This window comes from Dendrobates tinctorius, unplaced genomic scaffold (assembly GCF_039654945.1).
Source record: "Dendrobates tinctorius isolate UK_male_01 unplaced genomic scaffold, ASM3965494v1 ptg000044l, whole genome shotgun sequence".
NCBI lineage: Eukaryota > Metazoa > Chordata > Amphibia > Anura > Dendrobatidae > Dendrobates > Dendrobates tinctorius.
Genome location: NW_027361712.1, coordinates 11,565,131 through 11,584,063, shown reverse-complemented (window position 1 = coordinate 11,584,063; position 18,933 = coordinate 11,565,131). Strand labels below are relative to the sequence as shown.

Here is an 18,933-nt window from a genome sequence, read left to right as displayed (position 1 = left end):
GTTGCTACTTACCTGTCACACCAGGCGATCCTGCGTCCTCCCGCCCGGCTCCACGCGTCGCTCGTCGTCACAGCAGGAAGCGCCGCAGGAAGCAGACGACGAGAAACGGTCCAGGACGTTCTCGAGCGATCAGCGATAACCAGCGGGGGAGTCGGTTGTAGGTAAGTATCAGACACAGCGATATCGCTAGCAATATCGCTATAACGTCACAAGTTATAGCGATATTGCTAGCGATGTCGCTTAGTGTGACATGCCCTTTACTGGGAAGTAGGTAGGCGACTGAATATCTGGAGTAGTCATCAATAAATGTTAGAAAACATCTCTTCTTGCTGGGAGTTTGAACACTCATTGGACCACATACATCTGTATGTATCAGATCCAGAGGCTGTGCTGATCTATTGGTGCTTATTTTAGGAAAGGATTTTCAAGACAGCTAGTTCATCATTTGACTACACTGGTTGATTTCAATACCATTTGAGTAAGTTGAGTTTGCTTCCTTACTGCTTCTAGGTCTCTGTGCCCAAGATGTCTGTGCCATACATGGATTCAGTTCTTATGTAGATCTTGTCTAGCACTGTTCACTCTTTCTTTGCATTTTAGCTGATAAACTTCATCTTGGATTTTTCCTTCTGCAAGAGTGTGACCCTTCTTTGAGATGATGCAGCTGTTATCTTTAAAAGTAACTACCTTACCCTCTTGCGTGAGCTTCTTAACTGACAGAAAATTGCTTTCAAGGCTGGGAACATAGAGAACATCCTTTATTGGGATCTTTCTGCTTTGTGCTGAGGAAACTGGACAGTGGAGGTAGCAATCGCCTACTCCTTCTGAAGTCATATAGAGACCATTAGCTAAGAAGTCCTTTTCTGACTTGCGTTCATTATGACTGCTTGCACCAGAGTCTATACACCATATATGCTTTGCAGATGGGCCTGTACTGGCAATAAATGCAGCTTCAGCACATGCAGAATCTTCTTTTACAGCTGTTTTAACCCTTTGATGACTGGTCTGATTTTTAAACTGACTCATTCTTGCTTGCCAAATTCTGCAGTCTGCTTTAAGGTGGCCAGGCTTTTTGACAGACAAAACATTCACGAGTTTCTCTTAGATTTCTGCTCTGGATTCATCACTGCTGCTTAAATGCTGCGTTTTTCTCTTGAATTCATCCACAAGTTTGCCTTTAACATACTCTAGTGTCAGCTCATCATCTGGTCGTGCATCTAGTGCGGTCACAAGTGTGTCATAATTCTCTGGAAGACCACTTAATAGAAGTGCAGCAACATGAAAATATTTAATTTCTTCTCCAATACCTCTGAGACGCTCCACGATCTATAGGGTGTTTCTTATATAGTCCTGCATATTCTGTTCATTACTTAGCTTAGGCTAATACAGCTTTCTCATGAGATAAAGCATATTGCTGAGATTTGATCTTCCATGCATTTTCTATAACTCATCCCACATCTCCTTTGCAGTTGCACACTTGCATATATGCACAATCTGATTATCATCTACACTGAGGGAGATCATGTTTTGTGATTTCTGATCCTTCTCTAGCCAATCATCTGGTACTGGATGAGGCACTTGTTCCTGAGTATATTTCCACATACATTCTCTTATGAGCAGTATCTTCACCTTGAATTTTCCAGACTGGTAGTTCTGGTTAGTGAGGCTTGGCACTGAGAACAGCAGGATTGCTGCTAGTGGACATCTTCTCTGTTGTTCTGTGCTGCTTTTGCTTTGGGCTACTGCTGCTGTGTTACGCTGGGGTTCTGTGTCACTCTGGGCCCATAACCTGCTGGCAGCAGATAATTCAGCATACTCTCCAAGGGTGGGACAACAGAGCTTCTTTATTCAGGAACAAACAGGAACAATATATGATAAGCTTAACAGATCAGGAATGAATAATTTTGTGTCTCTATCTGTGCATCATCTGCAGCAGGCTGCTTCTCTCATACACTGACACAGGAAAAACAGGATATACAGTCACATGCTCTCCCTGTGTGAGCCTCTGGGAGTTTTCTTTTTTTTAACTTTATAAGCAGCATACAAATCTAGCAACTAAACACTCATAAACAGGAATGGAATTGTTGCACCAAACATATTCAGACACCTACGCATTATCTTATCCTCCCATCACTCCACTGAGACAGCCCTGACCAAAATTACTAACGACCTACTTACAGCCAAAGCGAACGGACAATACTCTATACTCCTCCTTCTAGACCTGTCCTCTGCCTTCGACACAGTTGAACACTGCCTCCTCCTACAGATCCTCTCTTCCTTTGGCATCAAAGACCTTGCCCTATCCTGGATCTCCTCATATCTCTCCAACCGCACATTCAGCGTCTCCCACTCCCACACTACCTCCTCATCCCACCCTCTTTCTGTTGGAGTCCCCCAAGGCTATGTTCTATACGCTTGGCCTGGGGCAACTCATAAAGTCCCATGGATTCCAGTACCATCTTTATGCCGATGACACTCAGATCTACCTCTTTGGCCCAGACGTCACCTCTCTGCTGTCCAGAATCCCGGAGTGTCTACCAGCCATATCCTCCTTCTTCTCCCGCTTCCTCAAACTGAATGTGGACAAATCTGAACTGATCATCTTTCCCCAATTTCACAGATCCTCCTTACCTGACCTATCTATAACAATTGAGAACATCATGCTTTAGGTCCGCTGCCTCGGAGTAACCCTTGACTCTGCCCTGTCCTTCAAACAACACATCCAAGCTCTCTCCACCTCCTGTCGCCTCCAGCTCAAAAATATTTCCAGAATCCGTCCTTTCCTCAACCCTCAATCTACTAAAATGCTTGTGCATGCCCTAATCATCACCCGTCTCAACTACTGCAACATCCTTTTCTGTGGCCTCGCTGCTAACACCCTCGCACCTCTCCAGTCCATCCTTAACTCTGCTGCCCGGCTAATTCATCTCTCTCCTCGCTACTCCTCCGCTTCTCCCCTCTGCAAATCTCTTCACTGGCTTCCATTCCCTCAGCGTATCCAGTTCAGATTACTAATACTGACCTACAAGGCCATCTATAACCTGTCTCCTCCATATATCTCTGAATTAATCTCCCGAAATCTACCCTCACGTAATCTCCGATCCTCCCAAGACCTCCTTCTCTCCTCCACACTTATTCGCTCCTCACCCAACCGCCTCCAAGACTTCTCCCAAATAGCCCCCATACTCTGGAATTCTTTGCCCCAACACGTCCGGCTATCAACCACACTTGGATCCTTCAGACGGAACCTGAAAACCCATCTCTTCAGGAAAGCCTACAGCCTGCAATGATCCCCTCATCACTACTGGAGCTAACGCCTCATCATCACTGGAGCTGCTGCAACCCCCCAACCTACTGTCTCCTTCCCACCATCCTGTAGAATGTAAGCCCAAAAGGGCAGGGTTCTCTCTCCCCTCTATATCAGTCTGTGATTGTTAGTTTGTTTACTGTAAGTGATATCTGTAAATTGTATGTAACTCCTTCTCATGTACAGCACCACGGAATCAATGGTGCTATATAAATAAATATTAATAATAATAATAATCTTATAACAACTTATGCTCTGGACCTCTGGCTGCATCCAGCCTCAAAGGCCACTTCGAGTCACAAGGTTATGACGCATGTCTTGACGACACTACCTTACAAACCTGGATGCAGCCAGATGTCCTGGTCTATAGTGAAGAGGCCAGAAATGACCTGTACAATGGCAGAAAGAAATGTACCAGGCAGCGGGCAGCAAGGAGGCAAGCAGCAGCTAGTCGGTGAGCAATTAGGTATTAGATTGTTTTTTTTTACATCTGAATTTCATAACTGGGTCTTATATAAGTCCAATATTCATAAGTCCGGAACTGCCTATATGTCAAAAAGTGATTTCTTTTTTAGATAACACTTCCATATTGACTTCCATGTGCTCCTTTAAACACTGTTCAAACAATTTTGTTTATCATGTGTATAAAATTGTGGTCTGTAAAAACAGATAGATAAATGTAAAAATTATCTGTGTCCACCACTTAGAGGGGGTTGAGGGGAGTAAGTGGTATCTGAGTTCCAAATAGAGGGCATCTTACAATAGTCAGCAGCCTTGTGTGGTTAAAACATCAGTCTGTCACAGTTCCAATTTTCATCTATGTTAAATTCCATCTTCCAAGGAAGAGGTGGAAAGTTGGCATTTGGAGCAAAGGAACTAAAAGAATACCTGGGGCAGAGGATATATCTGTGTTTGTCATTACAAGCACCTCCTGCAGCTCTCATCTTAGGGCATTGTTAACTCGGCTCTATCCTGCTCTCACACTGATACTGCGCTGAGAGAAGATCTGCAAGAGTTTCTTGTTATGACACCCAGCGCTGCTCTATTCTATACAGTAGGTGCAAATATCACAGAGGAAAGCAGGGCTATGTGTCATTACATGTATAACAGGAGAAGGGCAGTTTTGACATTATTTGGGTTGATATTCTTTTTTTCCTCCAAAATACACCTTCTGTATATGATTGGGCAATGTCATGCAGAAGAAAATGTACATGCAACGAGAGAAGAATCTCTGCTAACACTCTCTTGAACTTAGCATAAATAAGAATCTAAGCTTTAAAACCAAATATATCAACAAAGGAGATGAAACATTAAAAAATAATAACAACTACATTTTATTCAGCTCTAGACCACACAGGTTACACTCCGTTTAGAACTCATTAACTAGAACCCCAAACAGGGAAACAGGGAATGTATAGAATAATAGAAAAATTTTATTAATATATTCAAACATAAATTATTTAAAGTATAAAAATGGATGCCTCATTTTGGACTAAAAGATACAGCAACAGACTAACAACCTTTTCTAGGTAAACATGAAGTAGTATTAGACTTAGTGGTTGTATTAGTCATCTGCATCAAGGCTGAACAAATGTGCAGGGATGGAAGCTAAATACTTACACACAACAGTATATCTCACTATTAGAACAACATCAACATTATTTGCGAAGGGCAAAGTGCCTTTCCCAATGTTTAATCACAAATGCACATGATTGTAAAAAATTAAATTAAAGGGAATCTGTCACCCATTTTTTGAGATATCATGTAAATATATCATTGAATTGTGTGTTACCTAAGTATTCTAGTTGTACTTTTGATCTACCCTGTCCCCGCACCTTTGATGCATAAATGCCTTTTGCCGCGGCAATTTCCATAAATCGAGAGAGTGATAAACACTCTCTCGATTTATGGAAATTGCCGCTGTTCAGTCGTATGGGCGCGGCTTATTCTCCTTCCCCCCCACCTTGGCTTGCTGGACGTAATTTCTTCTGTGAATATCACAGATGCCGCTGTTTATTCGTGCCTGCGCATTGATAAGGCCGTTCGTGCTTGCGCAGTAACTGTGGGCAAAGCATATAATCACTACTGCGCATGCTCTGGTATTTTTCCCTGCGTCTATGACTCGGAAGTCTTCATATGCACTGCGGCGATTCCCATAAATCAGAAGAGTGATAAAAAAGGTATTTATGCATCAAAGGTGTGAGGACAGGGGGGATCAAAAGTACGACTAGAATACTTAGGTAACACACAATTCAATGATATCTTTACATGATATCAAAAAATGGGTGACAGATTCCCTTTAAGGAGGCTGCAGCTTATGCAAAAACGAATATATGACTGTTTTACCTTTGTATTGTTACAAACAATGCATATGGTTAAAAAGTGCCTCAGTGCATATACTGTTATAAACAATTGCAAAAAACCTAAGGATTAAATTTGCCCTTGTTGTGCAGAAAGTGCAGAGATGTAAACAGAATCAATAATCACCTGAAATCATAGTCAGTACTGGACTACAGCTCAAACCACATGGATAAAGTGCATATTGTATAAATATATACCTGGGTTGTGAGTCAAGGCTGCTGTGTCCCACCCCAATGCGAGTTTTGACGATTCTTCTTCCGGGTGTCGTGCTTATTTTATATGCTCATTTTATTCAGCTCTGCAGCCATTGTTGACAGTTTAATATGTTAAAACTGGTGAAAGGTCCTCTTCAGAAAACCCCAAAATTAATACGAAAGGGGGCAGCGTGAATAAAACAAGAGAACAAGAGCAAAAACTGGCTGATTTTAACCTGGTGACAGATCCTCTTTAAACTCTACAGGAATGTTTACAAAGTAGTTATAGGACACATTAATTCAAAAATATAGGCAATACATAGATAAAGCTAGGGTGGATGCAGAGATATGAAATGTAAGGAGAAGAAGGAAGTTGAATGGCTGTAGCTACAGATAAGCTTTTGCATATACACAAGCTTTGTTATTGTTTTCTTGATAATATTTGCAAGACATAAAACTTGCACTACAGAAAGAAATAGCTATTGTTTTTCAGGCAGCACATTAGCATTAACTATTACAAAATTAAACCATGATCCTGAGTGCAATGAATGAAACTTCAGTCTCTCCTAACTACTAAACCTAGTAAATCATTGGTGTGTCCACTATTTGCTTTTCAGATTACCAGAGGAAAATAATGTTATCTCATGCATTCCATTAGGGGGGCAAAGATCAATTTTGTTTTATGAATTTTTAGAGGAAACTAGTAAAGGGGGTTTTACACTAAGCGATATCGCTAGCAATATCGCTAAAACGTCACTGGTTTTGTGACGTTATAGCGATATTGCTAGCGATATCGCTATGTGTGATACCAACGACCGGCTCCCCCGCTGTCCATCGCTGATCGCGCGAGAATGTCCGGCTCCATTTCTCGTCGGGCGCTTCCTGCTGAGACTTCCTGCTGTGACGACGAGCGACGCGTGGAGGCGGGCGGGAGGACGCAGGATCGCTGTGTGTGAAAGGTGAGTATCGTGCGCTGCGTCGCTGCTGCATCGCTGTGAGATCTTTCTGTATGAAAGCTCACTAGCGATCATTTAGCGATGCACCAGCGATCCTGACCGGGTCGGATCGCTGGTCGGATCGCTGGTGCATCGCTAAATGTAAAAGGGCCTTAAATCCGAGGTGTTACCATATCATCAGTGATAAAATTATGGAATTTTAATAAGATAATTCAGTAAACATAGTAAAGGTAACATGCCACATTAAGAAACAAACCGCTTCTATTGGTCATTGATGGAAATAAGTGAATAAAATCTCAATTTAATTTTTCACATTTTTAGGATTTCTATGATCCTGACATATTTGGACAATTTGACATTCAGTTGGCATGAATCGAGTAAAATAACTTCTGCCATTTTACTTTTTGCAGAAAAATGCTACAGCCAGAGAAGGATCACACAACCTTTTGTGCAGCTGTTTAGGCTTCCCTATGATGCCTTGCAGCTACCTAAACACATGCTAACAGCTAAGCAGAAGGGACTATCATAGTCTGTATAAAAACAGAGGCATGGAATGTAGCAGTCATTTTGTGGCGAATCTGGATAGTGAAAGGATGTCACATCTCACAGCTTAACAACAGATATAGTGAGAGAAAGCCATAAAACTCTGACGAAACTGTACAAATAGTGTGTGACAACTTAACAGTGAAGAAGATTAGTGTGTGAGGTATAAGCTGTTGGCTGTTATAGGATAGCGTTTGCCCATGGTCATAGATGCTGAGGTGACTTTGACATTATTGAAGATGACTTGGTGTCAATGAGCTTGAAAGAGGTTGAAAACAGTATTATGAGACCCTAGAGTGTGAAAAATTTCTTTCCAGGTATTTGAAGGCTTTGGTGTTCTATTAATTCACCATAAATCAAATTTTTGGGAAAAATTTGGCAAAGCTGCTGAATTTAAAGTTTAAAAGATTTGCTTATCCCTATTACTTTGTTGCAAAAAAAACTTTCAAAACATAGTTTTAATGATAAGTAAAAAAAAAATAAGTTGTAGCCTGTAACCAGTACATTTTTAACGCCTTAATGACCACCAATATGTCTTTTTACTGACCTGAGATATAAGAGAATATCATCCCCATACAGGTGACAATCCAGCAGCTGTCGGCTGTACACTATAATAGGCAACTTTCTGCATCACAAACGATCAGTGTTGGCACTGTCTATATCTGTTTAACCCTTAGTTGCTGCTGTCAAAAGTGATTACATCAAATAAATGGTTAATTTCGATGTGGGGGCTCCTGCTTTAATCTAATTGCCACACCGAGATCATGATTGTGTGGTCCTGATGTTTGCCATAGCATTTCATGGCCAAATAGCGGCCTTAGAGTCTCCCGGCTATAGCGATCGGTTCAGAAGTTAGCGACATTTAGGTGGTAAACAAACACTTTTTCATTCCTGCCATACCACTTTGCAGTAATTCCTGAAAAGCACCTGAAGGGTTAATAAACTATCTGACAGAAGTTTTCAATATGTCAGGGGGTGCTTTTTTTAAAATGGTATCATGTTTGGGGTTTTCCAATATATAGCACCCCTAAAGTCACTTCAAACATTGATAGGTCCCTCAAAAAAATACATTTTGTAAATTTCCTTGAAAAAATGAAAAATGACTGCTACATTTTTAAACCCCTGAAAGGCTAACAAAATAAATTAGCATTTTAAAAATGGTGCTGATGTAAAGCTGACATGTGGGAAATGTTATTTATTCATGTTTTGCTATGGTATGACTATCTGGATTAAAGGGATAATCATTCAAAGTTTGAAAATTGCAATTTTTTTTTACATTTTTGTCAGGTTTCTGATATTTTTTATAAATAAACGCACAACGTATCAACCTAAATTTACCATTATCATAAATTATAATGTGCCACGAAAAAACAATTTCAAAATCAAAGGGATTTGTTGAAGCGTTACAGAGTTATTACCACGTAAAGTGACATTAGCCAGAATTTAAAAAATTGGCCCTGTCACTAAGGGGTTAAACTAAAGTAAGCAGCCCAAGTGATTAGACTCTTGAATGAAATTCTACAGCCATCAATTGATATTTTCATGGTATGTTACTAACCAAACCTCAATAAGTGGCCATTTAATGGGGGCCTGGCCAAGTCAGTAAGAGTGCGAGCCACCCTTTCTTTGCAACTCATGACTTACAAATCAATCTCTTGGATAAGGTACTTTCCTCTATGATATCACATCAATGAAATATTGAAGACAGTAAGGATGAAAATTGGATGATTTTTCATACACTTGTCTGAACCACGGAGTCTAAAGCTATGGCTTCGTGGTAAAAAATATTTCCTGCACTGGCAACTAAAATAGCTTGTTAGTGACAGTACATGCTTATATGGCGGCAGTTTATATCATTATCTATTTTTAAATGTAGTTTTAATTCCTGTTTGGAGATAACTTACAAAAAAGTGAAGTGGCATATTAACCCCTTCCCAACTTCTGTTGTACATATAAAGCACAAGATGGGAGTGAGTGTATGGCACAAAAGCTCCATACACAGAGGCAAAGCCCACCCTATACCCAGGATCTGCCTCTAAAAGACAAGTGTGGAGTCAAATGTTGTCCACGGCTATTAACTTGTTAAATGCTACTACAATCAGTCTGTGACAGCGACATTAACAGATCATCCGTGTCTACCATCATGGCTTTCTGTTGAAACCCAGCTTGTTGCTGAGCTTCAAAGAAACTGATTTTTATTATATACAGAAATATTGCTCAATAAAGTAAAGTTGATTTGTCGACCACACTTCCGACTCCTCTGGTCCCTTATTAAAAAAATAAAAAATATACATATTTGATATCACTGCATCCATAAAAGTCTGATCGATCAAATTATAAAATGTATTAATCTGATCGGTAAACATCGTAAACAGAAAAAAAAAATCCAAAGGCCAAAATTGATTATTTGGTCACTTCAGTGCAAGTTAATATATGAAATGAGAAGCGATCAGAATGTCATATTTATCCAAAAGTGGTATCAATAAAAATATCTACTTCCCCTGTAAAAAAAAACTCCTTACCCATCTCCATCGTCCAAAAAGTGAAAATGTTACAGGTCTCAGAAACTGTCAACACAAAGAATTTTTTTTTGTACAAGCTTTCACTTTTTTTACATTTTTATTTTTACATTAATAAATGGATAAAAGAGGTCAGGAAGTGTTTATTTCAATTAATGGAATTTTTTCTGTGTGTCTTTATTAGCTTTCACTAACTGGTGGCTGTGGGCTGCTATTTTTAGGCTGTGGAGGACCAATATCAAAATAAACAGCATGGAAACGCCTTATTTTGATGACCAGCCAAGACAAAGCTGACAGCTGGGGTCTGGTGTTTTCAGACTGGGAAGGGGCCATGGATATTGGTCCTCTTTACTCTAGCTTTGCCCAAATCTTCCCACTTTCCCAGGATGCGGTGGCATGTGGGTTAATAGATTTCGGGTTGATGTCAGCTTTGTCATGTCAGGTGACATGAAGCCCAGGGGTTAGTAATGGAGACGTGTCTATAAGACACCCCCATTACTAAGGGTGGTTTCACATTAGCATTTAAGGCCGCAGCGTCGGCCTGTGCACGGCCGCCGCTAAGCCCTGCCCCCTGCCGCGCCTCTGCTGGTAGCTCCGCCTATGGGCGCATGACGCTGCATGCATCCTGCATCCCCTATCTTTAGCACTGGGAACGCAGGCCGTGCATAAGTATGCGTTTGGCGGCGCATGCGTCCTTTTGATGGTGCGCCGAGCGCACCAAATTGCAACAGGTTGCGTTTGGCACTGGTCGGTGCACCCGTCAAAAGGACGCATGCGCCGCCAAATGCATATCTGCGCACGGCCTGCATCCCCATTGCTAAAGATAGGGGACGCAGGATGCATGCAGCGTCTTGCGCCCATAGGCGGAGCTACCGGCGGAGGCGCGGCAGGGGGCGGGGTTTAGCAGCGCCGTGCGCAAGCCGACGCTGCGGCCTTAAACGCTAATGTGAAACCACCCTAACCCCGTAGCAGTTCGCCTGCTCTGGTTATCAAGAATAAAGTAGGCTCCACTTCTCTATTTTTTACACAGCGTGGCAGCCAATCACAGCCATCCAATACTTGACATGGCTGTAATTGAGCCAGAAGTGCCCACACAGGCAAGTTTGTTGATTGGCTACACTGCATCCTTTCAACAAGCTTTGTTTGGGCAGCTGAACCCGAACAGTAATATGGAGGCTTCTGTGTTCAGGGTCCATACATCGACACTAGGTGTCCAGTACAGATTCCAATCTTTACTATCTCTAAACAAAACACCAAAAACAATGCCTGAAAAGTTTTTAATTTTTTGCAATTTTACCACACTTCAGTACATTGGGTGGTAAAATAAATTTAAAAGTACAACTAGTCCCACTAAAATCAAGTTCTAATACGGCTATGTGAATGGGAAAATAAAAATTTCATGGCTTTTGGAAGAAGTGGAAGGAAAAATCAAAACGTAAAAATGAAAATTGGCCATGTCAGGAAGGGAGTTTGTTTGGGACGAAAACATTTTAAATTTTTATTTAGCTAAATACAGGAAATATAATAGAATAAAAAGTAATATGATGCTCTAAAGGTCCCCAATAGTTTGTATTTACTGTGAAAATGTTCTGTACATGCAAGTGACCACTGTAGGCAATCATGTGGTGGCTATATTCATGTATGGAACAAGATTGCAGAGGTCAGTGAAAGGCTGCAGTAGTCATGAGGATTTATATGCCGGTAAGAGACCATTATAACATGGAAGCAAACAAAGACCACTGGAGATCACTGCGCCGTGGGTTATTAAAATGCTGGGAATTCTACAGGAGATTATTATTATTATTTTTTTTTATTATTTCAACTTTCCAGCGATTAGGGATTTTGTAAAGTCTTGGACACAGGGGTGTAGAAAAACAGAAGAGGGCTACTATGCAAGAACAGTATTTAGCCATTTGGAGTCCAATAGGTCCTGATTAAAAAAATCCTTTATGTGCTGCTTTGCAGGTGGAAGTGCACCCACTTACCTCTTGGGACCCTGGTAGCAACAATATGCCCACCTTTGCCTGGACATTCACTTTAAGATCACTTGAATATGATGTCTTATTCCACCACTGATATTTGCCATGATATTTATTTTAGTTATTAACCATAGATGGTGCTATACTTTGGAGAGATGGTAGGTGAGATAAATTGAAAGTCTTAGAAGAATGGGGAATGTTGCACTGCCTAATTTGGCAAATTAACTTTTCAGGTCTGTAGGAAAACTTGATAAAAATCCCTATAATAAGAGTTTATATTTGCAGTCATGTAGTATAACAGCATCTATGCAAAAGTTTAAGCTTATTTGTATAATAAATTTTTAGCTACCAAAGAGGAATAAAGAAGTTAACAATGTAACCTAAAATAACTAAAAATCAGCTAACTAAAAATGGATAATTCTATAGAATGACTTTCGTAGTCCCTAGACCTTATGCTAGTAAATTGGTAATTTTCAAGGCAATTCTATTACATTGAAAAATAACACAAAGTTACCTATCTTGACAATTCCATGCCCAGTAAGACTCTTACTGGAAGTCTAATAAGAAGTAGCACCATCTTTGATCTTCAGCCCTACCCGCAGGCAAAGGATTAATTAGGGACGATGCAATAAGTGTTACCAGACCTTTCACCACGATAGCCACCCCACAATGTCTGTACAACGTCTATCGCACACTCAGTACATTAGCACTTACCTGTTGCCTGAATTTACTGATATCGAGTAGTTCTTTTTTCGTCCTGAGGAATGGTCTCCTGACTAAGACAACTTTTGAGTTAGAAGTTTATGATTATCCATCTCTCTCCAGAAATCTAGTTTTAGCCAAATTACAGAAAAATAAATAATACAAAAAGATTCTTGTGATGTGTAGCTGGGTGTTCTTGATACTGAAGGCGAAGGCGTAACTATGAAGCCTTACAGTGAAAATCTATCAACTGGAACTGTGTGGCTGCTTCCTCATTTTCTCATCTTGTTGTGTTTGCATCGACTTCCTTAACGGCTGTTTGCCACATTACTTCCTTTTACATTCTCTGTATACTCATTTATGACAGAGGGATTACATTGCATAACAACTAAACATGTCAGTGAACTCATGTCGACCAAAAAGTATTGACCAATATTGAACTTTTCAAGTGTTAAGCAGATGTATGATATAACAGAACATACACATATGCACCAAATGTTATCTATTTTTTTAAATGTTTCATATAACTTACATTTTTTTGCAATTTCATTATGTAAGGCTTGCTTACCTTGGCGCATGATTACAGGACTATTAGGCTATATGCCCACGTAGCGTTTTAAAACGCTCACTAAAAACCGGACTCCTTCCCAGAAATTGTGCGGTTTTTTCCACGCGATTTCACCGCGATTTTACCGCGATTATGATCGCGATTTTGCAGCGATTTTGCAGCGATTTTACTATTGATGCCTATGCGGCATCAATAGTAAAAGATAGGATGTTAAAATGCTAAAAAAAATAAAAAAATCAGGGTATATTTACCTTCCGGCGTCCCGCGCTGTCATCCCGGGCCTCAGCGTTCCCAGTAATGCCTTGCGAGTCCTGTGATGACGTAGTCTCGCGTTGCTATAGCGATCTCGCGAGACCGCTGGAGTCACGCGAGACTACGTCATCACTGGACCGTGCCGCAAGGCATTACTGGAAACGCTGAGGTCCGGGAATGCAGCGCGGGACACCGGAAGGTAAATATACCCCGATTTTTTATTTTTTATTCTTATTTTACAGGGGTATGGTACTCAGGGCCTGGAGGACAGTCTCCTCTCCTCCACACCGTGGGTACCAACCGCACATGAGACACTTAACTTCCCGCATGGTGGGCATAGCCACATGCGGGAAGTCAGCGATTCTCATGCATTCCTATGGGTGCGGAATCGCGGCAATTCTTTGCGATTCAGCACAAAACAATGAGCATGCTGTGATTTTTTCCGCGATGCGATTGCGCCGCGGAAAAAAGCGCAGCATTAGCACAGCATGTGCGGAATGCCATAGGAATGCATGGGGGGGGCGTTCTGTACACGATTTTTAAACGTCGCAGTGTTTTTGCGCCGAAAATCGCGGCAAAAACACTTAAAAATCGCTACGTGGGCACACAGCCTTAAAAAGGTATTCGCAGAATACACATTTATAAAATAGATACAGTGTGTGCCACAAATGTCTAATAAATGTGGGTCCCAGCTCCAGGAATTCACTTAAGTCTTCAGAATTGGGGTCACCAAAGCCATCTACCGCATGGTGAGGAATCTGTTGGAGGCAGCGGTGGTTCACAGAGGAAGGAGCCACGTCGATCAGGCATTTATAAATGTGTTTGTCATATACTGTAGCTATATAGAGTTTGCTAGCATATTTTTTCATAATAATTTCATTATTTCCAAAGGTGTCATGATCTTCAGCTATCTCAAGTTCCAGCAGCTCAAATGGAATCTGCCAGCAGGTCTTTGCTATGCAATATGAGAGCATCATGGTGAAGGGGGAGAGATTTTGATTCCAGGAATTTATCACTTACAGGACTGTTTGATCCAGTTTTGATAGAATCCCTCTTTTCTCTGCTCTAAAAGTAGCAGTGCTCAGAATGCTGAGTTGTGTATAACCCCGCCCACACTAATGACGGGTCATTCATGTACGATCTGGTACAAAGAGCCAGCTCCCTGCTGTGAACGATGGGAGCCGGCACCGCAGTGAGAGCCATTGAATTTTCTGAATGGCTCACTGGGTGCATAATTCTGGTGTTCCGTGGATTTAACTTCGCCTACCTGACACAAACTCTGCCCATTCCTCAATTTAATTGGCTGCCTGTAGGTAGTTGGGGTTTCGGTCATGGGTGGGCAGAGGTTGGGCCACATTCACCACATTTTAAATATGTGTTCATATATCGTGAACACATATTTAATAAGGATCCATTTAGGATCCAAAAGAGCCGGCTCTTCTTGGTGAGCGGAGCCAAGAGAGCCGGATCACCAAAAAGAGCTGGACTGCCCATCACTATCCCACACCCCTGACTAGCAGCATCCTGTGTCCATTGTACAGTGTTGGCAAGCTGCCAATCAATGGTGGGGTCAGGGTTACAAAGCGTAATAAAACACTGATGAAAGTCAGTGCCCTGCCATGTATACATAGAGAAGGATTCAAGCTTAGCTGCTAAAATTATCCACACAGCCACCGGTCTTCACACACCACGCTGATGACATGCGGAGACAGGAAACGCTCTACTGTGGTGAGTACAAACGGAATGTGGACCCAGGACCAATGCTAATATCTGCAGATCATTCTGGGCACTTTTGAACTTTTCTACATTTTAAAACTTTTGCACAAGAAAATCACCTTTTAAAGAAAATATATACTTTTTGTGTTTGCATCATATTCTGAGAGTCATAACTGTTCTATTTTTTCAATTACAGAGCTGTAAAAGGGATTGTCTTTTTCATAACAAGCTATAGCATTTATTGGTATCATTTTTGAATGCATAAGTTTTTGATCACTTTTTATTTAGCTATTTTTTTGAGGAGGGATGACCAAAACCGTCTCTTTTGGTGTTGTTTTTTTTAAAAAAAATGTATGAAGACACTTCAGGTGGCCCAATGGCGCCACCCTGACTGCTACAGGGGTACCCCTGGGATCTGCTACATGGAGAGGTAGCATTTTTAAGTTGATGGCCTGGTTCAGACATTACAAACATATACACACATGATATATCGGCACGCTACCAATAATGAATACATGAACTCTACTATTGCTGTAAGTGGTAAAAATGTAAGTTACTTATCATATTTTGAGTAAAAAGAGCAAAAGCCATCCAACCACGTCAAGGTGAACAAAAAAAAATGGATGATCCCTGTCACTAATGCCAAAACTCTCCATGTGGCAAACCAAGCCTCATCTGATTGGGGAAGTAAAAGAAAACCAGGCACACAGCTTGCAAATAAATATGTCTGGGAAGGATGTGTAGATAGCGGTGCTGAGCCCTGTTGGGGGTCACATTCCTCAATGTATACTACAAAAAAAAAGGCTTGCTCTTTAGTATTAAATTAATGCACAGGTGCACAAAGATGCTTTGTGGTCAAAATAAAAACATATACAGTACATACACGATGTGTTAGCACCCTGCAATTAATGATTATATGAACTCCAATATTGGAATAGAAAAAAATAACAATTATTATTCCAAGAAAGTTATTAATGATAAACATATACAATATAAGAATTTATATGGGTACGAAAAGTTTTGATCCATAGGTGAGATGAATGAACAGTGGCCGGAGGCCTGGTCAGGATTACATGATAATAGTGAAGTGGACAACTAATGAATTTTATTGAACTACACAAGAAACACCAGCTTCACTTAGCTTTTTTATGTCCAATTGTTCTATTTATTACCCTTTACCAGATTATGGCAAGGGAGGGAGTAATCTAACGGAAACGTTGTGATGCGGAGTTCATTGTGAAGTGTAATGTAAAGTTTTTCTGTTGCACGTTATACATATAACACAATTATAGTTAGTAAAAGGTTAATTAATTACCCATTTGGTGAGGGATCCTGCCTGGACTGCGGCCACATATCCCGACGTGAGTTTCGCGTGGATGTCGCATTTCAACAGGAGAGTGTAGACTTTTTATATCAATTGTATATTGAGACTAAAAAACAGATAATAGCACACATTTTGGCACAAACCTAATTAAGCGGCATGAATCTTTTATCGCTTTTGCCACAACTTACTTTAACAAACTTTTTTAGACTGGCGTATGAAGTGCCAATCTTAATAAATTTATAGCTTGAAATGTAGAAATGTTTATATTCTGTTATACTTTTTAGGTCAATTTCGCAAACATTGGATACACTAGGCTGCAGCCTTATAGTAGTTAAAATCCTCTTTGCCCTGTAAGTATTCTTGACAATATTTTGCATCAGCATTTGTAATGAAACCAGATGTGGGTCCAAAACATGGAGAAAGTACACATTTTTTTCCATAATATTATATGCCATTTATGTTTCACTCTTAGTTTTGACTTACAAATATGTAAAATACTGAACAAAATATTGCAAAATCTCAAGCCACTTTAGGGAAGTGGACTGACCTATGGACCTGTCTGAAGAGGAACAGTAAATGTAAGATGTGCAATACTGAGGTTTGGCCACTAGAGGGAGACAAGAGAAAGCAGGGAAAGGACTTACAGCAGCTAATGCTTAAGAAACCGCATAGTCATGGTGGGCAGAGTTACGGGGGCTAGGGAGGGGAACTCCCAGGCAGGGGAATAAAAAGGAAGAGAGAGAGCCCCAGGGAAGCCAGTCCAGGAGGAATAGTTCGGTGTAGGAAGAGACGGAAGAAGGAAGAGCTCCGGAAGGGACTGGAAGGAGAGGCAGTCAAGGGGGTGACCATGACAGGATAGCCGCAGGGCAGAAGATGCCTGGGGTACCAGACAGACTGATTTGGCCAGGGGAAGTGCTGTGGTGGTGGGCCTAAGGCAGCCACAATGAAAGAACCGCGAGGGACATCACTTTCAGGGAAAGCAGGAGGTGAAAGGTACCCGGGCCTGTGTGTAGAAGCTGTTGTGTTGCTGTGGTCATCGGGAGGACGGCCAATAAAGAGGAACCTGTTTGAACGCACGTTGGTCTCTGTCTCCAGTCTGTTCGTGGTGAAAAAAGGAACACCCCCTGTCGGCACACGTACTACACCACTTCGACTTGATGAATGAAAGATCTATAGGAAGATCAATATTGTGGGGGCCTATATACTGTAGCTCCATTAGTGACCAGCATCAAGTCATCAGGTTGCTTGTCTTCACAGAGTGAGATGGCTAAATACATTTGCAATGACATCACTGAGAAGCGAACATTACATGCAAATATACACACATTTCGTATATATTTATGGTGGGTCTGTTATTGATAATGTCCAGGGCTAAAGCTCATTCCGGTTCTAAGTTGTGTGGATCTGTAATACCGCATACCATAGCTTTGCCTATGATTTCACACACAGGCATACTAAGACTTTAGCTGATCGATAAAAGAATATGATAGAAAAATAATGTAGATGCCATATATTACTAAGCTGTTATTCGATAAAACTATGAGAGAAACTTGTGCACATTTGGTTGACGTGCCATATTTGTCAAAGTGCTAGTTAGTTAAATGTGGCAGTTGGATAAAGCAGGAGGCAGGTAAGCCATGGAAGATATTCAAACAAACTTGTTTTTAATTCAATTGTGCTGCAATATACACTCACTGGCCACTTTATTAGGTACACCATGCTAGTAAGGGGTTGGACCCCCTTTTGCCTTCAGAACTGCCTCAATTCTTCGTGGCAGAGATTCAACAAGGTGCTGGAAGCATTCCTCAGAGATTTTGGACCATATTGACATGATGGCATCACACAGTTGGCGCAGATTTGTCGGCTGCACATCCCTGATGCGAATCTCCCGTTCCACCACATCCCAAAGATGCTCTATTGGATTGAGATCTGGTGACTGAGGAGGCCATTTGAGTACAGTAAACTCATTGTCATGTTCAAGAAACCAATCTGAGATGATTCGAGCTTTATGACATGGCGCATTATCCTGCTGAAAGTAGCCATCAGATGTTGGGTACATTGTGGTCATAAAGGGATGGACATGGTCAGCAACAATACTCAGGTAGGCTGTGGCATTGCAACGATGCTCAATTGGTACCAAGGGGCCCAAAGAGTGCCCAGAAAAAATTCCCCACACCATGACACCACCACCACCAGCCTGAACCGTTGATACAAGGCAGGATGGATCCATGCTTTCATGTTGTTTACGCCAAATTCTGACCCTACCATCCGAATGTCGCAGCAGAAATCGAGACTCATCAGACCAGGCAACGTTTTTCCAATCTTCTACTGTCCAATTTCGATGAGCTTGTGCAAATTGTAGCCTCAGTTTCCTGTTCTTAGCTGAGAGGAGTGGTACCCAGTGTGGTCTTCTGCTGCTGTAGCCCATCTGCCTCAAAGTTCGACGCACTGTGCGTTCAGAGATGCTCTTCTGCCTACCTTGGTTGTAACGGGTGGCAATTTGAGTCACTGT

At 41.3% G+C, this 18,933-nt stretch overlaps 1 protein-coding gene across 3 annotated transcripts in view; it reads right to left on the bottom strand.

Annotated features, from left to right (window-relative positions):
• The window catches only part of SYK (spleen associated tyrosine kinase), a 546,937-nt gene that overhangs the window by 269,553 nt on the left and 258,451 nt on the right, over positions 1–18,933 (bottom strand). The window contains exon 1 of one of the 3 annotated variants that reach the window (XM_073575336.1): positions 12,574–12,913. The exons of 1 other annotated variant lie outside the window; for it this stretch is intronic. The gene's annotated coding sequence lies outside the window, so the exon portion shown is untranslated. Of the gene's footprint in view, positions 1–12,573; positions 12,914–18,933 lie in introns of those variants that run through there. One more of the 3 variants, XM_073575338.1, reaches the window with a different exon arrangement.